General features: G+C 42.4%; 1 long non-coding RNA gene across 1 annotated transcript in view; it reads left to right on the forward strand.

The window, feature by feature from the left end:
• The window catches only part of LOC308569775, a 28005-nt gene extending 8506 nt beyond the window's left edge, over positions 1-19499 (forward strand). The window contains exons 3-4 of the long non-coding RNA XR_014000840.1: positions 14896-15050; positions 15769-19499. This is a non-coding gene — a long non-coding RNA (uncharacterized lncRNA). The remainder of the gene's footprint in view (positions 1-14895; positions 15051-15768) is intronic.
• The last annotated feature ends 1754 nt before the right edge of the window (positions 19500-21253 follow it).

Raw genomic sequence — 21253 nt, forward strand, 5'->3', positions numbered from 1 at the left:
ACCAGCACCAGCGCAGCACACGGAAACGCCGTTTACCTTCCCGCTATAAAGCGGCACCTATTTATCTACTTGCACTTAAGGGTGCTTTCGAACTGCTAGGTGGGCAGGAGCTGGGACCGAATGACGGGAGCTCACCCCGCCGCGGGGATTCGAACTGCCGACCATGCGATCAGCAAGTCCTAGGCACTGAGGTTTTACCCACAGTGCCTCCCGCTTCCCCCGCGTACAGTGGTCCCTCGAGTTACAAACGCCTCAGGTTACAAACGCTTCAGCTTACAAACTCCGCTAACCTAGAAGAGTTCTCGAGTTAAGAACTTTGCCCCAGGATGAGAATGGAAATCGTGTGCCGGCAGCGCAGCAGCAGCAAGAGGTCCCATTAGCTAAAGCACACCTCTAGTTTAGAACAGTTTCAGGTTAAGAACGGACCTCCAGAATAAATTAAGTTCATAACTAGAGGTACCACTGTACTACACTTGATCCTTTTCTTCTTCTCAACACTGTTTCCCTCCTCCTTCTCCTCCTCTGCCCCAATGCCTTTGCCTTCCTTTCTCCACCCATTCTGAAGGAAAGAGGTGCATAGCTTGGGAGTACTCCTGGAAGCAACTCTGCCACCAGCTTTGTCTGATTTTACAGCTACTGCTGTTGTTGGACAGGAGTAGCTTGACCACTGTAGTCCATGTAATCACAAGTCTAGATTACTGCAATGTGCTTTATGTGGGGGTCTCCTTGGGCCTAGTCTGGAAGCTGCAGCTGATGCAGAATTCAGTAACCAGACAGCTGATGGGGTCACCTGGCTGGTAAGATATGACAGGATTGCAAAATAACTTGTATTGTCTGCCCATCCGTTACAAAGCCAAGTTCAATATTATTGCATTAATTTGCAAAGTCCTGAACAGCTCAGGTCCACAATAACTTAGGGACCTCCTGAACCTTTATTTCTCACAGGAGGAAGGCACTGGTGGGCCAACTCTAGTTAACACACAAACACATCATTTGTATTAATATATGAATTCAACCATTCCATCCAGATCAATTAACTGCATACCATTTGTGAGAGAGGAATGGAATAACATAAAAGAGGAAATAGCTAAGGATGCTTGAATCTGTCAGTTTCAGTTTCTTTCAGCTTCTCATTTTTCCAATCTTAAGCAGAGTTCTTCACATTTCCGTTTGCAATTCTTTAAAAAGTCATCATGAAAATTTGCCAGCATACTATTGCAGTTTTGGCCAAATATATAGATTTTTATGTTACTTTCACTAATATGTGCATTTTAACTTTCCTGTATACACGTTACTTAGCTGGACAATTGCATTGCAAAATTTGAAGAAGTGAAAATTTCAATTTTGGTTTGTGCATTGTTAGGGAAAGCGCAAACGATGATGGTTTTCCTTTACATGCAATCTGAGTTGAGCTTCTTCCCCATTTCTAGCAATGGCTGACAAAATAGGACAGTGAAAGGAGCCCTTCGCACCTCAAAATTTTGTTGCAGATCTCACTGGTGATGCAATAGTGGTGAAGTCATCACTTGATGTTGTAGCCATCCAGTTTTGAACTTGCTTGTGAGAAGAGAGCCTGAAAGCTTTGTGAAAAGAGCAAGATTCTTTCCTTTCTCCGTGAAAAGCTGCTTCCCATGTATGAGGAGATAATGAGCATCCATGAAATTTTTTATCTTTCCTCCAACTAATAATACAAATTCATTAGTGGATTAAGGCTAATATATATGCTTGTGAATCACACCCATGGAGTCCCTAACCTTGTCGCATGTTATCACATCTGTCGTCTGCTTGGTGAAACATTTTAATTACTCTCAAAATAGCAGGATCACATTTCCTCAAGTAACACATTAGCTTCACTATTTTTTTTTGCAAAAGGGAGAGGAGAGAGAGATTGAGACATTTATATCAATTTCATTATACCAATGAAAGAAACAATTGCAGTAAGGCACAGATTTATCACCGGGAGCTCTCAGGATAAGCAGCAGAAGCAGCTTTTTTAAAAAAAAAAATGCCAGCAATTATCACGTGTGACGGCAGAAATACAGGATTTAGGAAATGCTTCAGGCAGAAACATGAAATTACCAGGCTCCATCTTCACATGCCACCAGGTATATCAGTCGACTCCTTGCTGGGTGGAAGATGATTCCTCATGTGTCTTGTTATTCTTTGTGTGGGCTCTGAGGCCTCCAGCAGGGAGAAGGGTGATGGTTGTATCTCCACCCTTGAAGCAGAAGCCATGGCCTGACACTGTGCTGTATGTGGGGCTTCTCTTGCACTTGACCCAGAAGCTGCAGTGAGTGTGGAATGTACTGCAGTACAGTTGCTGACAGAAGTGAGACCCTGACAACATATAACACCTGTGCTCAGAGACCTGCACTGGTTGCTAATCTGCTAATCTGCCACCAAACAAAGTCTAAGATGTTACTATTAGTATATAAAGTTTCTATCCAAATGCAATTTTGGTTTAAAATGCAGTGTAAGGAGTCACTACGGGAGTATATTGTATTTTAAAATGGGGTATCAGAGTTTTTAGGGGACTAACCAAGTTGGGATAGCAGGCTTGTTGGTTTTTGTATGTCTTATGTAGATTTTTTCAATTTCGTTGTTCTGTATGGGACAATGTCAATGAAGATTATCATATCGTATCTTATCGTAAAGCCCTCGATGCAGAGCTTTCCAAACTTTTCATGTTGGTGACACACTTTTTAGACACACATCATTTCATAACAACACAGTAATTCAGTTTTACTAGCAAACTGGAGGTTAAACTAACCCCTTTCCAACCCCGGGAGGAGCACATGCAACACATCTACAATAAACCATAGGTGCTGCCCTTTTGGGACTGTGGAATCAAGGGCATGACCAATCACTTGACAGACTGCAATCCAGGGCTGGTGGTATGAATTCAGCTTAAGAAGAGTCATCAGATGTAATATATGGGTGAGAGGCTAAGGCATTTTTGGAGAAGTGGGATGCTCAGACTCCAGATTCTTCACATAGCTCTCCGTGGGAGGTAAGTGCAAATTCCTCTTTTGCACATTACACTTAAAGTCTCAAAAGAGAGTCATTCACACAACCCGTTCCTCTCCCCTTTCATGTGTGGTGCTAACAGTGTGTGTGTGGCGCTAACTGTGTGTGTGTGGTGCTAACCTTGGGCTAGCTGCCTTGACATTCTGACGGATTAGAAAAGAGTTTTGAGCATGCCTAAGTCAACAGATGAATAAAATAACCCACTGAATTCTTTTGTACCCCACATATGCCCAACTGGAAGCTTCAAGTGTATATATGTATGTATATATATATATATATGGAGAGGGGGACTTGTAGACTTAGTGGTTACTGGGAGAAGACCTCAAGGGCACCACTGCACCCACGGGGACCACATTGGCAACTCCTGGCTTAAGGCATAAAAAATAGTAATTGGGGTGATGGCTCTCTATCTGGCACACAGATGATTAATTCCATATAGTGGCATATCACCCAGCTCACTGAAAGTCGCCTAGTCTCATCTGATCGATAAACATCCACATTCTGCTATGCAGATGCCTGTTACATTTTGTTAGCATGAATGAGCACCAAATAACATTTCCAGCCTCTGGAATTCAAGAACCCTTTTTAGTCTTTGTTTACATTAACGCCGCCTCTGCCGACTTTCAAGAATTGTGCACTATTGACAAAGGTTTGTTGTTGTTTAATTACGAGGTAGATTATTCCCATGTTTAGATGATTACTGTGCATCTTGACACAAATGTTATTCCCCAAACTGCCAAACATAAATTGGCTTTGATTCCTTTCACTTAATCTTATTAGCACTGCGTTGTAAGCCTCTTGTCTTGCAACATTATATTTGATCACCTAGAGGATTTGATCACTTTAGCTTCATCTAATGAACCTTGGTTTGGGAGAGGGGGTATTAATTCCACTCAATCTTGAAAATCGGGGTGGGGGGGCGATGACGACTGCCCACAAATGCTAAAATGCATCAGAGGAATATACCAATACACTGTTCTGAAACAGATACCTGTATTTGCAGTAAATTTCATATTGAACATTTGGAAACGTAAGTTGTTGGTTTTTTAATTTTTTTATTAGATTTTACAAATTAATATTAAAATTCACAATCATAGATTAAAAAAACCCTAAAATAAACAAGATTCTTCCGAATCTTTAGACTTCGCTCCTCCCCTCCATGGGTTCTTTGTTTAACCTTTTCTACTGCATATCATACGTCACTCCAATTTTCCAGTTATCCATTAAATCCAAAATCTTTGTTACATTACAGAAGTTCAAATGTTTACAGTGGCCCTCCAAATATAATATAAATTTCTCCCATTCTTTATTAAAATTTTGGTCTTCCTGATTTCTGATTTCCCTGGTCATTCTTGCCATTTCTGCATAGTCCAGCAATTTATTCTGCCAATCCACTCTGGAACGGCGCTTGTTGTCTTTCCAGCTCTGGGCTACCAGCATCATGGTGGCTGTCATTGCATACATGAATAGTAAGTTGTAACCTGTCCCTGATCATTGCACTACTACAGGCTTGGGGAATCTATTTCAGCCCGAGCACTGCATTCACTTCTGGGAAACCTTCGGGGGGGGAGGGGCACATGCCAATGGAGAGCTGAGTCAGGGGCAAATGTGGGCTGAGCAACAAATGTAAATTTACCTTGGGATAGTTTCAAGACACCTTCATGTACCTGCCTCTATCCTCCAGCCAGGAAAGCAAGAAATATTATCACAATCCAGCTCAAAACATGCTAGCCTGGTAGGAAGTGTGGTTGGGGAAAGGTGGTGAAGGTTGGCATGGACATCCGTATTCAGGCTCTGAGCTGAGTGCTCCTCAACTCTGCAGTAATAGATCTGTAGGGAGGGGCTGCAATATACAGCACAATTGAACCCTCTCTCTGTTTGGTCCTTCAAGATGACCCTCCACACTGGAAACACCACACCAGACTAGAGATGCATTAAAATATATGTATCATGAAAACTCATCAGCATTACCTGCAGAATAGCTCAGTCAGTAGAGCATAAGACTCTTAACCTTGGGGTTGTGAGTTCTTGCCCCACATTGGGCTAAATATTTCTACATTGCAGGGGGTTGGACTAGATCAGTGTTCCCCAACCTTGAGTCTCCAGCTTTGGACTACTGCTCCCACCATCCCTAGCTAGCCCTGGGGTCAGAGATGATGGGAACTGTAGTTCAAAAACAGCTGGAGACCCAAGGTTGGGAAACACTGGTCCTGTCCAACTCTGCACTTCTATGATTCTATGGTTTTAGTGTGCATTGCTCCTAATGTATACATTTTCGTATTCAGATTTGATAATACTTTTAGCAAGTGATTTCCCCTAATGCCATGCCATTTTATGCATACATTATTCTGATACTTTTTCATAAGCATGATTTGGTTGGAGAACTGCACTGAAAAATTCAGAATTTCAAAGGACAGCTGTGTTTCAGTTTGTGATTGGTTTGAGAAGTATGAATTAGGTAAGTTCTGATTAGAATGTGAACGGAACTGACTTTCTCCCACATCCCTAGGGCTGTATCAGAAGAATTTATATCCCTAGATCTTTCCCCAGCAGCCTGGACGAGACATCCAGTGGCTGCCCATGGATAGGGAGATCTCCAAGGTTTTCTATTGCCTTGCCCCCTCCTCTCATCCCAAGAACCATAGGAATGCACTCGAGAAGAAAAATTAAATGTTGCTACATTAAAATATGGATATTTTATCTAACGGAGGTGAAAGGCAGAATGAAATGTCAGGGACAGGATTTAGACTTGTCAGAGTCAATCTAGGTCTCTCTTGATATATCCTCTGGAGACTTTTAAATTATTGCTAAGAAAGAGCTATTTCTTTTTCATTTGTAGAGAACTGCAAATCAGCAGAGAATAGATGACATCCTTTGCAGATGAAGAAGAAGGGAATCTCTGACACTTTCTTTCGTTCTCACTTCATGCATTTAAATATTACATATTACCAGCTCCAAAAGCAATTGCCTCATAAAACTGTAATCTTCCAGTTCAACCCTTTAAAAATACATAGTTCGCCTTGTATAATCACAGTGTTCTATAATAGCATCAAATGCAGCATATTAGTCAAGTAGGCTACTGATCTCTTTCTCTCCCTTCCTACGTATATCGGCAGAAAGGTAGCCATATTACACATTACACATTACATAAGAACATGTGCTGAGGTGTGTATAGATAGATTCGAGCCGAATGGCTCCCTTCTTACTGCATTGCACAGAGAAAGTCGAGGCAGCTGCAGTCCCAAGGGTGTGCAATAACCTCCAGCTGCATGCAGAAAAAGGCAGTCAATGAAATCCTTAAATAGGCTGCAAGTATTTACAGTATTTGATGGAGAGATGAGTTTGTGTGTGTGTGCATGTATGTGAAGAAATAGCCAACTTTCATTTACAGTGGTACCCCAGGTTAAGTACTTAATTCGTTCCGGAGGTCCATACTTAACCTGAAACTGTTCTTAACCTGAAGCACCACTTTAGTTAATGGGCCTCCTGCTGCCGCCGCACCACTGGAGCCCAATTTCTGTTCTTATCCTGAAGCAAAGTTCTTAACCTGAAGCACTATTTCTAGGTTAGCGGAGTGTGTAACCTGAAGCATATGTAACCCGAGGTACCACTGTACCTGGAATGCAGTCGACTAGACAAAGGTTAGATTCACACTCATTACTCCTCGTAGGCCTCTGTGTCTGCCCACTTTATTCTCTGATTATATCCAGTTTTGCCTCTGGACCCACCTGCATCTGGTAGGCGGCCCTCAGAATGTTGTCTATAAGAGAAGGTAGCCATCAAGCTGAGAACATTTCCCCATTCTTACCATACAGCACCGACCTAGTTTAATGGTAAATCCCTTGAACACCTTCTACCACAAAGTACCCAGGTACATAGCTTTGTAAAAAGCATGATGGATCTTCAGCAGAGAATCTTCAGCACTCTTCCCTAACTCTGGTTCCCAGGGTTCTTTGGGTGACCATTTGGCTTATCCTGATATAAAACCAATATAAAGTTTTAGACTTGCACATGCCTTTTATGTTTATGCTACAACATTTTCACAAACCAGCCTTCATGCAAATAGATAGAGACAATGCATACATTTGCAGAGAGGCTGATATCCAAGGATGGGAACCAAAATCCCATCTACTCTTCTGGCAAGAGAGGCCCCTGTGGAATATGGCTGTTGGCCCTCTAGCAACAAACAGTTTCCCCAGCATCAGCCCTTCAATGCAAGGTTAAGCCTGGGAAATCTTCTTTGGCTTGGGGTGTTGCTAGGTACTTAAAAGATTTAGTACACAAGGCAGACAAATTTGCATAACATTTGCATATGCTAATGTGCATGTACAGATGCAGAGGTGGAGACCACATGTCACAGAAGTCAAGCCATCAGATTTCCCAACCAAATCTCTCTGGGTAAATTCTTCAATGAATTTGCACCCCAGCCCAAATGGGTTCCTATTTGGTTCATTTACTCAGGTTAGTCTCCCTACAGATCCTTTTTTAATTGGATTCAGTTCTCTTTCGGTCATCTCAATTCATTACACCCCAAATCATGTCTAGATAGATTAAATCAATGTTTTCCCCAAAGTAATATGCAATGGAGCAACCACAAGCCCCAATTTAATTTTCCCCAAATTAATTGCCTACCCAGAAACATTTGTGGCAAGGAACATTTGTGAAGGGAAGTCTTCACTGGCTCCTGGTTCTCACCTTCCATTTGAGCCAAGCATTGCCTAGCCTTGAGTGCATCCCTAGGCATGAGTCCTGCAAACTTCAGGAAGAACATCCTTATTGATTATTTTGCAGAGATGCTTTTGCTCTTCTCTGCCCAGGTCCTCGTGGAGGACTCTTGATCCATGTAATATAGACCTCATGTGCTTATGGAATGACAGATATGTGTGAGAGGCAAGACAAGCATACCGAGAGTACACCATGATTAGATCCCTGAGTCATCCAAAACTCTTGCCTGAAAGTAGCACGATTGTGTTGCTAATGAGCAGATGTCATTTAAAGGGAGCACAATTTGCAACTTGAATTAAAAAAGAAAATGTTCATGCTATGCAATAGCTTTTGGACAATGGAGGAATGAATGCACCAACTGAATCGCATACATGATGAATCCCAGATCTCACAAGCATCGTTTTCAAATTCTGGAGATAAGTTTGCAGGTGGTTTGCAAAGCTTTTCATGCCTTGCATTAAAAAAAAAAGTAAAAAAGTTTGGCATTCCATATTACTGTTTTAAAGTCAGCCTTTGGTACAGTTTCCTTGCTTTCTTTATTGCAAATTTTGATGGAGAATTGTGCAATAAACTTTGCAGCGTGGTTGTAACTTCCTTTCTACTTAGCGCATTGATGATTTGCTGATCAGTACTTAGCAATCTGTTAAGCCTGCTTTGCTGGATTTCATTTAATTTGCTTCTTTCACATAGCCATTCAAGGTGGTTCTATTCACCTTCATTTGATACATTGAGTTGGCTTCCACTTTGATAAACAAGCAAACTAAATGAATTAAGGGAAGCTGAAGTGAATTAATCAAATGAATTCCAGCTTCACTGAACTATGTGAGTTAGAACAGATTACATTTTATGCTAACATTCAGAATCGTCAGAATTTATATTTAAAAATTCATTAAAAAGTAGCAAAGAGTTGTGCTTCCTTTTTAATTAATGGATTTTTCAACAGCCTTATCCACTTCCAGCTGTACTTTGGGCATGGTGGGCCAATTTTTTTGTTGATGCAATATGTTGCAGATTTATTAAATGGAGTTACACTGACTTACGCAAATGGTTACTAAAGAAAATATACTAGAGTGTTCCAAATGACTACAAGTAGACAGTGTTTTCAGAATCTATACTTAGATGCCTTGGGTTGCGTCCAAAGTTAGTCATACTGAGAGTAGACCCATTGAAATTAATGGGCATTACAAATTTAACGTCCATTAATTTAAATGGGTCTACCCTACTCTCAGGGACGCAGGTGGCACTGTGGTGTGAACTACTGAGCCTTGGGCTTGACAATTGGAAGGTCAGCAGTTCGAATCCCTGCAACAGGGTGAGCTCCCATTGTTTAGTCCCAGCTCCTGCCAACCTAGCAGTTCAAAAGCACATCAAAGGGCAAGTAGATAAATAGATACTGCTCCGGCGAGAAGGTAAACGGCGTTTCCATGCACGGCTCTGGTTTCGCCAGAAGCAGCTTAGTCATGCTGGCCACATGACCCGGAATAACTGTCTGCAGACAAACGTCGGCTCCCTCGGCCAGTAAAGCAAGATGAGCACTGCAACCCCAGAGTTGTTCATGACTGGACTTAACTGTCAGGAGTCCTTTACCTTTACCTTTACCCTACTCTCGGTAGAATTTAGCTGGATCCAACCTCTTTGTCTGGAAAGCTCAGGTATAAGTTCTAACAAATAAACATCTGTGCCAGTCTCCCTTAGGGGAATGTATGTGATGGATCATCTACTACAAGTATGGACAGTTTTATCCTAAAGTATCTCCCACTATGTTTCATTAACTGTGTTGTGTTCTGATCCAGGTATACTATGCACTTTTTCTATGCCAGTAAAAGAGATTGACTGATTGACAAAAGTATGGAGAAAGTTCCTCTCAACCCCAAAGTACAATGTGGGGTGAGCAAATACCTCATTGGCATTGTGCCTGGGTTGCACAGAATGGTTGGCTGACGGGGGGGGGGGTGCAATTTACTGGGATGGAAAAGGGCAAAGTGGTGGCGAGGGCAACACAATGCAAACAGGAACCGGTCTGGCACTCCTTCACCTGCAATTGAACCACACTGACCTCACAGCTATCTTGCCCCTCACAACCACTCTCCCTCCCAGCAAGCTGCCAAGACTCTGGCAAAGGGAGGTCAGGCAAGCGCCACCACCCTGCGCCACTGACTGCTGCAACTCTGAAGTGGTGACAGAAGAAATAAATGACTTTTGCTTCTTCTGTGAAGAAGGGAGATGTGCCTGCTTCCCTGGAGGTCAGAATGCAAGCACAGAATATTCTCCACATTGGGGCAATTCCTCCCTTCATATAAGACCTGGACATTTATTTGGAATGTGCAGTGTTCCAGTGTCTCCCTTGTCACCCCTATCGTCATTCTTGTGGGCTCTGTATCCATATGAGAAATTTACCGCTTGTGGAACTGGGATGATTCATGATTAATAGTTTCATTCTAAGCTCCTATATCCAAAGTCTTTCAATAATCACCAGTCTTGGACAATACTAAACAGACAGTTGTTCCGAACCCAATCCATCCATCTGGCATCTTGATACGTTTCAAGACTAGATAAAGAGGAACAATGCCTCACAGATTAAACTCTTTCAGGGTACAATAGAAAGCTCTTTGTCCTGCCTCTGATCTCCTGCTTACCATGGGCGATTCCATGTGACAGAGGACTGGAAGTTGTCAGATTGGTGTGCAAGTTGGTGTGCCATTGCAAACCACATTCAGCGCTGAACCTTGACCAACATGCTGGGGGAAGTGGACTGACAGGCCAAGGGAGCTGGACGTCAGTATGGATGAAGCTCTTTTCTCACAGCAGCTGTACAGTAATGGTGGATGCCATCATTTGAGCTAGTTGTCTGAGCTGACCCTTTAGAGACGTCATGCTGCATAGCAGCTTCGAATTAAATATGTGAGCTATAGGGCATTCAGAAGCTTCCACCAAAGGGAATGTATAATTAGCCAAGATGGATAGATAATGCATTGCTCTGTCTCCGGGGCTTGTGGTAGAGATCAGTGGAAGGAATTACTCAGGTGAAATTACTTAGTGGGTGAGGAAAAACTGGTGGAGTGGATGGAGCTAATGGTAGGGTATGCCTAATTATGACGACTCCCCAAACATTGACTTAATGTATAATTTTGTTGTCATTCTTGCTATTGTTTGGGAATCACCAGGTAAGCCTCGCCTTGCTTTCTTCTCTCCAGAAGTCAAGGGCAGTATTGTCCCCAGCGTTCACTGCTGACCTGCTGTTGACAACCTGCCCTAAAATGAATAGTTATCTAGTACTTTTATCATTGCATGGTTTAAGAAAGCATGTCTGATGCTTCCTTGCTCGGCTTACATTTCAATTCATTCAAGGGAGGAGGGAAATTCTCCACTCCCACACATAAGATCCACAAAGTGGCTTACAACAAGATAATAAATCAGCAACAATGTAAAATCATATTATTATTACTACAATGGGGGAAATTGCAAGGACATCAACAGAATCTCTGTTCTGTCCTGATTGTCCAATGCAAGGTATGGGTCAGACACCTGTATTGCTCCTTTACTGAGTACCTAGAGAGTAGAAGCTGGGTCAAAGTAGGTTTCTCAGATAAAGTGTGCATGTGTGCATTTATTCATGAAAATAACTTAAAATGATGCTTTACGTTAGGAAAATTACTTTGCAATGTTGAGTATGTAAGGCATATGAAATTGCACACAAAACCTCAATTGAAATTTGTAGTGAAATGCTTTTGAATTTTCACGAGGACTTAAAAAACACACACACTGACATGGAAATGTGGGAACTGCGCTTAAGACTGAAACAATGACAAACAGAGAGAAACTAAAGTTGACAAATTCACCCATTTCTGCTTGGGGCCTGCTTAGTTTGTTCCATGGGACCTGCTGACAGCTTAGTTGCCTTCTTACTCACACAGCCCCACCCACCATTTGCCCAGGTTTTTAGGGAGGCCTAAAGTAAACAGTGATATTTTATTTTCATTTCTGCTGCCTGTCTTATTTGTGCCTGCTATTAATCTCATGAAGCTGAATGATTTATTTTGTAGTAGGGTTTGGTTTTGTTTCTTTTCTTTTTTTTAAAAAAAACATTGTTAATTGTGATATCTGATATTATCTGCCTACCTGGCACTACCACGCAAAATACGAACTGCAAGTACCAGGTGGAGGGTGGTGTTTGCACTGCATGCCAACCCCAAATAACAAGGTTGAATTGAGGGGCTCTCACATTCCCTGTCATCGCTGTGTGAGACCTTCAGAGCGACCACTCAAGCAGCGCATTGCAGACTGCACTAACAGGAAGATATTATGCTGCAAATTAGGAAGCTTTGTGTAAACCAGCACTTGTTTCCAGCATTGGTTTAGCGCTCAGGGCAGAGGCAGGTTTTTCAGGCTTTGCTGTGTTTTGAATCAAATAAACGATTTAATTAGGTTAGCTAAGGAACGAGATGGGTAGTGGATTTGGCAAGTGTGCTAAGGCCCTTGAGGGCAGGTGCTGAGTACCATCACATACTGTTCATGCTGATTTGAACTTAGGGCACCCAGCACCATGCAGGCAGGATCAGACCTAAGGCAAATAAGGAGCTTTCTCTTGTACATGGTTAGCTGATTTTTAATTTAATACCTTTTTCCAATATAGATACAATAAAAGGAAGTCCCCCTGCCCCTTGCACTACGGAAATGACATCAACCTGGGTTTGCTAGTTTACATCCATTTGTGTGACACTGTAAATATGTCTTGTTATGTAAGGTGAGGGGATGCTCACAAAATTTGCAGATAACACCAAACTGGGAGAGAGGGACCTAATGCTGCCGAAGACAGGGTTGGGATTCAATATGACCTTAATCCCAACTGTCATTCCATTGTCTGGAGGGGTCACTTCCTGGTTCGCATGGAGAAACCATTTTCAATGGAGCCCAGCAATGGAAGCATGCAGCTGTATTGAGGCAGCACCGGGTGTTGAAAATTTGCACCCCTGGGAGCTTTGTGTCTGAAGCAACTGCCTCTGTGCTTCCCATGCTGGTTTGTTGCTACTGATAGCCCTTGTGGAAAGATAACTGCCCAGGTAGGAGAAGTGATCGACATTTTCCAATGTTACGCCATTGATGATCGTCTTCCAAAGCAACTACTCTATTCTGAACTTAAAAATGGAAAGCATAATGCTGGTGGTCAACAAAAGAAGTTTAAAGACTGTCTCAAGGCAAATCTTTAAAAATGTAGTATAAACACCAACAACTGGGAAACATTTGCCTGCAAGTGCTCCAATTGGAGAACAGCGTTTACCAAAGGTGTCATGGGCTTTGAAGACACTTGAACTCAGGACGAAAGGGAGAAACGTGCTAATAGGAAGGCACACTTGGCAAACCCTCACAGTGATCAACTCCTGCCCGGAAACCAATGTCTGCACTGTGGAAGGACGTGTGGATCCAGAATTGGCCTCCACAGTCACTTACGGACTCATTGTTAAAACCGTGTTTATGGAAGACCATCTTACTCAGCTATGAGTGATTGCCAAAGAAGAAAGAGAGAAGATTGATAGCATTCTTCTCCTTGACTTTGTCCAGCCTTCTTTTAAAGGCATGCAAGTTGGTAGCCATCACTGCCTCTGGTGGGAGACAGTTACCTAGTTTAACATAGTTTAAAATGGTTTCCCTCCACATAGTGTTTGCCATATGGAATCCACACAGGTATCCTTGGATTGGGGCCAGTGTGTTTAGACATAGGGCCTCTGTATACAGCCACTATCACCAAGGACACTTTAAAATAAAATAATAGAAAATGTATTCCTTGGTGCATCAGTATAATTTGGGCTATTCCACAGTGCAGCACTTTGAGCTTATTAAGAAATGAATTTCACCTGCTATCCTGCCCTCTCCCCCATTCTCTTTGTGGTCTTTCTCTTATTAAAGGGAATTTAATTTTTCCTTTCATTATCTTTATTTTCTTCCAGAGGATTAAAACGATTATAAATTCTCCTCAATGGGATGAACCAGAGCTACAAGCAACGACTGATTTCAAATTATTTCATTTTTGTGAGGTGAGGAATACACATTTTAAAAAGCCTCACCCAAAAAATGCATTCTAAATAAAGATGGTCAGTGATGTATGAGACTCAATACGGATTTCTTCGAGGAGATTAACAAGATTGATAATAAAATAACATTAAAGGGCATAAAGCATTGTACACTGAAATGAATAACAAAAGTCAAAAGCTTTGAGGGTAATTAGTACTTAATTAGAAATAGAGATGCTATCAGCATAATAGTCACAATTTTATTCATTAGGTTCTGCTACTTGCCTCCACATCACAGTGCCATGGCTGGGCTTTTTGAATATGCATTTACAGAACATAGATCACGGCTTACAGCAAGTGGTTGTTTGGATAAAAGCTATGCTTGAGTTTTGTTTTCCAAAACAAGTTGGCTACCAGTCGCTGTTTAATTGAATATTGGGAGGATCCGTGTACATTCCTATTAGTTGCTGTCACTGAGTAGAACGAGTTGTACATGGAAGCACCGACAGCAGCTGTTGCTAGATCTTTGCAAACCTGATCTTGGCAGATTCTTATGAACCTGCCCAAGTGCCAAGATCCTCAGGTGAGCACCTAACTCTTGTTCCCATCAACATCAGAGGCGCAGATGGTGGTGTGACGTGAGAGATCCTTTTCTGTGGCTGCTCCCATATTGCCGAATTCCCTCCCAAGAGAGGTTAGATTGGCTCTCTCCTTTCTACCTTTCCACCAGCAGGCAAAGACCTTCCCAATCACAGCAGGCCTTTGAAAACTAAGGTGCAGATGGTGCTGACCACTGCGCTGTTATCACGACAAGTGACATTTCAATGCTGGTTCCAAATGTCTCTTATTGTAGTTTATCTATTGCTTTCAATTCCATTACTTTGTATTTTATAGGGATGTTTTAAGTATGCTGTAAGCCCCTCTATGTGTGCCTCCTCCACATGAGCTCCAGAGGGTGGCAACACGGGAATGGTGGCTAAGGTGGAATGATTTCTCCAGGGAAGTTCATCCGGCACCTTCATTATAGAAGAAGAAGAGTTTGGATTTGATATCCCACTGTATCACTACCCTAAGGAGTTTCAATGCGGCTAACATTCTCCTTTCCCTTCCTCCCCCACCACAAACACTCTGTGAGGTGAGTGAGGCTGAGAGACTTCAGAGAAGTGTGACTAGCCCAAGGTCACCCAGCTGCATGTGGAGGAGCGGAGACGCGAACCCGGTTCACCAGATTACAAGTCCATCGCTCTTAAACCACTACACCACACTGGCTCTCTCAGTATATAATTTTAGGTACCAGGTGAAAACATTCCTCTTCAACCAATCCTTTGGCTGATTAATATTCTACAGCCTTTTAAATGTGTCTGCGGGAAGGAGGGGTTGTTGTTTTGCTGTTTCGATTTAATTATTTACTTGATTCTATTCTGTATTTTTTATTCTGTGAACCGCCCTGAAATCTTATGATGAAGGGTGATATATAAATACAATAAATAAATAAATCCTCTTGGATTAATGTGCAGAATACAGTTTAGCCATCCACCAGATTTCATGCTTCTCCAAATATTGCAATGCAGTTTTCAAGCGCATTTTGAGAAAATGTGCATTTAAATATGTATTAAAAATCCATACTTAAGGATATGCTGAGTAATGTGGAAACAGAAGGAAATTTTGGGTAGAAAACCATGTGACTGGAAGTAGATTGATTATGTCATCCCTGACTTCTTCTTTGGAGTATATTTATTTTAGAGATATTTATCACACCCTTCAGAGCAGCTGACAAGTTTAAATCAAAACTGCACTAAATGTAAAAGGAAGAATGAGAGAATGAGTATTTAAACAGGAAAGGGGTTACAAACAGTAGCAGCAGAGCGATAAAAGTCCAGATTACAAAAATAGGAAACTCAGCATTTTAAAGCATCTCTCTCTCTCTCTCTCTCTCTCTCTCTCTCTCTCTCTCTCTCTCTCTGTGTGTGTGTGTGTGTCTGTGTGTCTGTGTGTCTGTGTGTTTTAGGGCCATACAAGCATCCTGAGGCAGAAAATTCTGAAGTCAGGGTGGCAACACCAAGAGAGTCCAAGCCTGGTTCACAAGCTGGAAGGATGTGAAGAAAGGCCGGAGTTAGTGATCTCCAAGCAAGGCAGTTCACTGAAGGCAGGAATGGGGAGCCAGTTGCCCACCAGCTGTTGTTGGACTCCAACTCCAATAACCCCTAACCAGCCTGGCCAAGTGACAGGGGTGATGGGAGTTGTGATAGCAGCAACATCTGGAAACTCAACACTTCCCTGATCTTGACCTTGGAAAAGTGGGAACCTTATGGTTTTCAGGGTTAATGCTAGCATCCTGAATCAAGTATAGAAATGTATCAGAAGCCAAAGCAGCTATTTAAAGAGGGACTTTAATTGATCCATAAGCCTGGTCCCAGTTAGATGTTACAATCCAAGCCCCAGTCAGTGACCAGTGGAGGCCAGTGGAGACTAGCTGCACTGGGAAGTTGGACATCCCTGCCCAATCCAACCCACCCACCCCCTTCAGCCTGCTCCAAATGTTGTTTGGATTTCCATGTACATTGCTGTATTTTGTACTAAATGTCATTTCCAGGCCTGGATAGCTCAGTTGGTTACAGCATGGTGCTGATAATGCCAAGGTTTCAGGTTCGATATGGGACAGTTGCATATTCCTGCATTGCAGGGGTGTGGAATCGATGATCCTCAGGGTCCCTTCCAACTTTAAGATTCTATTATTCTTCAGCAACAGCCTCATGCATAGCATATTGCATGTGTCCTCCTTGTACATCTGCATGAAACTAGGCTTGGACTTGGTCAACTGAGCTCACCTAGGACTGTGTGTGCTGAGGCTCCAGAGTCCTCTTGGAATGCATGAGGGCAACATCAGCTACCATAATAGACAAGCAACAGGAAGGTTCTCAAATGGCCAGGTCTAAAATAAGTACTAGGGTTCCTGTCCTGCTACTGCTGAGTAGATGTATTCTGTCCACTGCATTTCAGAATCCAGCATGGGCAGCTTTCAACAGTGGGGAGATGAAGGAGATGAATTGAGTATGGATTTGAGTTTTCTTGCCCATAGCTATGTCCCAGTCTGTGCCCAGTCTGAAGCTTTGCCACCAAGTCCTGGCGAGGGGTGTGAAAAGGTGAATACCGACAATATAATGCCTTGGAACAGCATCATTATCCTTAAATTGCAGATGTGAACCATCAAAGCACATTAAGAAGCTGAATGCAGTCCACCAGCCACACACTGAAATCCATTGATAAATCTCTTTGGTTTCGCAGCCTATCTGGCAGTGGAAACAGGAGAGCTTGGAAAGCAGTTGGCATGCCACAATACACAGCTGGCGGGTTGTGTTCAGCTTGGCAGGTCACAAGTTGTGCTGGCCTGCGATATGGGTACATGGTGAGAAGTTGCCACTTGATAAATGGTCATCCACATTCACCCACAATGCTCTGGGTTTTTGTTTCTGGGCTGGTGGTTCACTTTGAGGACAAGAGCATCCCCGTTGGTTCCGTAAAGCTTCATATTGGTCCCATCTGCAATTTGAGGATAATGGCACTTAGCTCTATCAAAAGAGGATTACAGGATTTAGTTCTGAAGCCCAAGATCCTTGGATGGAATTTAATCTGTACTCTGAAGCTTTTGGATTCTGGTTTTGTTTCATATTCACCACTGGCCTTCTCCCAGCAGATGGGAGTTGGACCTCTCCACGTCGAAAGAAAAGGAGGCAAAGAAACAGTTGGCTTAACTCTGAGCTTAGCGTTGCTACAGGGTGGCTCCCCAAAGCCATGCGAAATGAGTGGTTTGACATTGACTCTGATCAAAAAGCAACAGGGTTAATTTAATTATTCATCTGCTTTGAATATCAAACGGGAAGAATATAAATTCGCTCCACTCTTTAAGAAAATGAAGCTGTCCAAATCTCAAAATGACAAGATGAGAAGGCAGGAGAGAGGGGGAAACTCAGTATTCGAATGGATCTTGAGAAGAACTAATCGTGTTCTGAGCCACGGACGATCCGTTTTCCTCTAAGATACTAACGTGAGCACTTGGCTCCTTGTAATTGCAGTGTGCCCTTTTGAGTCAAAGGCAGCTCCCTTCCATGATACTTAACTGCTAGCTTCAAAAGATTACAACTGTCCTTCCCGTAACCTATAACCAACAATTAAACCCTACAGAGAAGATTTGCTCTTTCCCCTCAGGGGTTTCTATCAGAAGTTTTGGCTGACAGAGCAGGTGGAAGTACACTGGACCTTGAAAAGGGGCTTAGCTGCTAGAAGATCATCACCCATGCTGCAAATTAATAAAACTTATATCCATTTTCTTTAAAAGGCAGAGAGCAACTCCCAGGAAAACCTTGTCATTCTTTGCCAGAGCACTAAGGCTGTCCACACCTGCTTGTCGTCAATAACGCCGCAAGAGCTGGTACTCTCTGACCATTCACTGGAAGTCATCTAGATAGCCTCCCACCTTCTTTTTGTAGGTATGAGCCATGGCCAGCCCTGTGACTAGACAAGGGTAGCACTTTTGCTGCAGCAGAAGGAAAAGAGATTGTTTCCACTGTAGCGCCTTGACACGTAGGAAGCAATCAGAATGTAGATCCATCTAGTATTTGTGGGATAAATAGCCTCACATAACCAACATGCTTGAGTCTATTTAATTCATGAAGAGGTTAATACCATAGAGTAAGCTGTCCTGCCAGGCTTAGCTATGTCCACTTCCCTTACCTTAGGAGGAAATGGTTCCTCTCTCAGTCTACCTGAGAAGCTCAATGTTTGGAGGTGGTTGTTCCAGCTCAGACTGCATTGCTCTCACAGACACTCTTGAGTTCCTTTACAAATAATCTAGAAACTGACACCACTTTTTAACTAAGCCAAGTTTTATTGCCTATGAAACTTTCTGAAACACAAGAACCTGAACTTGGGAGAGTTTGTAAGTAAACCATTTTTTAACTTACTAAACATGAGATCTTTTTCCTATACTGTGGGACTATATCACTTGAACTACAGCTAACTTACCAGTGTTAGGAAATCCAGCCCACACTCTTCTTCCTGCATGGTGATCACTTCTGTAAAATAAACATATAATGTGATGAAGGGTCCTTTGTGGATTATCAGGTCAAGAGTCAGAATGGAATACATTTCAGGTCCAGCTCACAAAGCAGTTGTGCAAGAACTGAGCAGTTCATCTTACAACAGTTGCTATAGTTTTCTTGACAAAACAGATTAATGATGATGGACACTCAAGTTGGACACTTTTCACAATTCCCAGCCCCTTGAAAATGTGCAATCAATTTTCTACCATCAAAAGCAGCAACCTGTTGGGAGGGGAGATCATGTATTTTGCAAGCCAAGAGTTGAAACAACCTTATTTATGGGTGAGCTTACTTAGTATCAGAGATGCGCTATTTCAATCCTGAAGTGTTTCATTTGACATATTTTGTTAATGTTGAGTGCTTTGCCACAGGAGATTGTCAAAACCTCACTGATGCAAGGAAACTTCTTTTGCCTTTTTGAGATGGATGAGAAGTGGCAAATTTACACATCCTGGGGATGATGGGGAATTGTAAGTTAGGAAGCACAGAATGCAGTCCTTCACTCATTATTGCTAGGAAGAATCTGATGGGATTTACACAGGGCTGGAACAGAAGTTGTCTCCAGTAGTGGAAACAAATATCCAAATAAAACTTTGGATGGTGAGTTTCATAACAATTAAAGTTGGAAGGTGATATGTAATGTTTGCCTTTGTTGCCTCATTCAGTCTTGGATTAGCTCTTGGGACTCTGGTTGGTCCAACTGGATGTGGCTACATCTTACATCTAGGGATTGACATTAGGGGAAATTTGTTTTGTGAATAATCTTCTAAACTAAAATATGGAGATGCTACATCATTGAACTTGGCCTAGGAGCCATGCTGCATATATTCTCTTAAGGGCTGTGTAATTTAGTTATTCTGCTGAGACAACTACAGACCAGACTAGTCCAGCTCTTCTGCTGGACTCATCACTCAGATGACGACTCTTGCTTTGATGGCATGGGACTGAAGACAGTGAAACTATCCCGTGTGTCAGGAGTAGGATGAGCCAGCGGGGCACAGAATGGTGAGATGACAATCCCAGGACGTGGTCCAGTGGGCTTCGGGGAGCCTCCACTAGGGGAGAAAGAATCAGAGACTAGTAATAAGGAGAGGGAGAGGCAAGTACCCCTTGCTTCCCTGACCATACCCTCCTCACAGCATGCTTATCCCATCTTCCCACCACAACATGAAGGAGTGAGAAACACGGGCAGTTGAGGGGACAGCAACTAGTAAGGAGGAGAGAATGCCCGAGAGAACTCCACTTTGATATTTATGGGGAGAGAGGAGCCCAAGAGATCAATTCAACTTTCCTAAAGCAAGAGCACAGCTGGGCCGTCAGGGTAGTAAAAGAGAGGATTAGCAAAGCCCGTATTGTGTAGCAAAGAATAGAGGCTTATCTATGTGTATTGGCTGAAGAGCCTCAGGGAAATAATGTACCAAAGCCTCCTCTCAATAAAAGTGAATGGGAAAACCTCAAGGAGTCGCAGCTCAATACCTGAAGTGTAGAGCACTCTGTATATTCGGGACTCCAGAAGCCAGACTTGGCATCTGTTGTTTCTGATGATCATAAGACACAGGAAGGCCACAATCAGAAATGGAACAGTACCTCTTGACATTCCATCTCTAAAACTCTTTTTTGGAAATTCAGCCTAAACATGCAAGGGCAAAAAGTGTGCTGGGGTCAGAGGCGCATGCACTGGGCATTGCCTACCCAATATTCCCACTGATGCTAGCCCTGCACCCTCCACTCCTAACCTTTGCATATTTAGCTTGAAGATTTGATTGGAGCTTCTCACTGCATTTGGTTGAATTCACTTAGAAACAACCCCTCCTGCCCAAAATCAGGAACCCTGGATTATTAAAGTTTCCAGTCACAAGGAGGCTTCTAAGAGTGTTGTTATTGTTTCATATATTTATGTACCACTTGATACTGGAACAGTCTCTAAGGCCACATTCACTATGATACCACTTTAAACAGTTATGGCTTTCCCCAAAGAAACCTGGGAGCTTCAGTTTGTTAAGGGTACTGAGAGTTGTTAGGAAACCCCTATTCCTCTCACGGAGGTACAATTTCCAGCGTCGCCTTTGAGAGAGATTGATTGGTAAACCACTCTGGAAATCACAGCTCTGACTGGGAAAGCACTTTAAATGTATGGTGAAAATGTGGCCTAAGTGAATATTTACAGAAAAGTAAATTATCTATCATCTATCTATCTATCTATCTATCTATCTATCTATCTATCTATCTATCGTCTACTCATACATTCACACAACCAAATGATGAAATAAAAAAAACCTAGAATATCACATCAAAGAATTTTTTAAAAAAACTCTAAAGGAAAAATATAGCACCACATTTTGGGGAAAAAAATATATCTAATGAGTTAGGGAAATGATTCGGTAGCCTTCCCAC

Source organism: Podarcis bocagei (genome assembly GCF_964188305.1).
Source record: "Podarcis bocagei genome assembly, chromosome: 12".
In the NCBI taxonomy this organism is placed as follows: domain Eukaryota; kingdom Metazoa; phylum Chordata; class Lepidosauria; order Squamata; family Lacertidae; genus Podarcis; species Podarcis bocagei.